The following is a 1,027-nucleotide window of genomic DNA, read 5'->3' on the forward strand; positions in this document are numbered from 1 at the left end:
AATTCTGAGTTCGGCATTCTATGCAAGATCCTAAAATCACCACTATCTCTGTTAGAGGCCTTCTTAGAATCATTAATGCTACGAAGTTTTCTCTTTCAGAACCACGGTCAACATTTTTTCATGCGTAAAACCTATTAGGCGATGAATTACGTTCTTATTGAGTTTATGTGCTTGTTCAGAGACATAGTGGATACCTAATTATGGTGTGGACCACATCGTTAAGTTATAGTTACCAGAAGATTACACTTTAGTTTTATTATTTGAGTGAATGTGACTGACATCTGATCACGTTGCAGATGAACGAGTAAAAATGTTAACTATTAGAACGCTATCATTAATAGTGGGCGAAATAAGACCTTTATGAACAATTAACAGAATTGCAGTCTTACAGTACCATGGAAGAATTACGTTATTGCTGCGGTCAGCAGTTTACCGGAGGTCGCAGGAGCTATCAGCAGTTTGATCGATGGAAAAATACGAATTTCCTGTTACAAAAAAGGTCATCTTACCGATGTACATAATTATATGCTTATATCTCTATCATCAATCTGATGTAGTAAGTTTTTTTACATCGCATGCCATAGACACAGATTTATCAAAAGACAATTGCATTTTCGAGCTCGGCTGTTTTGCTGTCGCAGTGAGTTACATCACACGATCAGCTGATTTCGGTGACGTAGCATTGCGAAGTGCTTACTCATGACATTTACGACTATCATTTGGACAACGTAGCTGATGTCGTAGTACACTCGGACAACGTTTCGCACCTCTCAATGATTTAAAGAACACTGCTTCCTTAGTGGCAAACGTACGTAAACAAGAACTCATGATACATCGCGTAGAACTTCGCTGTACACGGGTAGATTTTACAGATTGTTGTGTTATACCAATGTGAGAATTCTATTGAGAAGCTTTTCAGACTCAGGTGTCAGACGTTAAAAAGAGAGGCGTTAAGGCTCACGGCGAGGCCTGCTGTTCAAATTACACGTTGGAAAAGAGAGAGCCAACGTACTGCTGTACTGATGTA

The sequence above is a fragment of the Schistocerca nitens genome, chromosome 2 (assembly GCF_023898315.1).
Source record: "Schistocerca nitens isolate TAMUIC-IGC-003100 chromosome 2, iqSchNite1.1, whole genome shotgun sequence".
NCBI classification, from domain to species: domain Eukaryota; kingdom Metazoa; phylum Arthropoda; class Insecta; order Orthoptera; family Acrididae; genus Schistocerca; species Schistocerca nitens.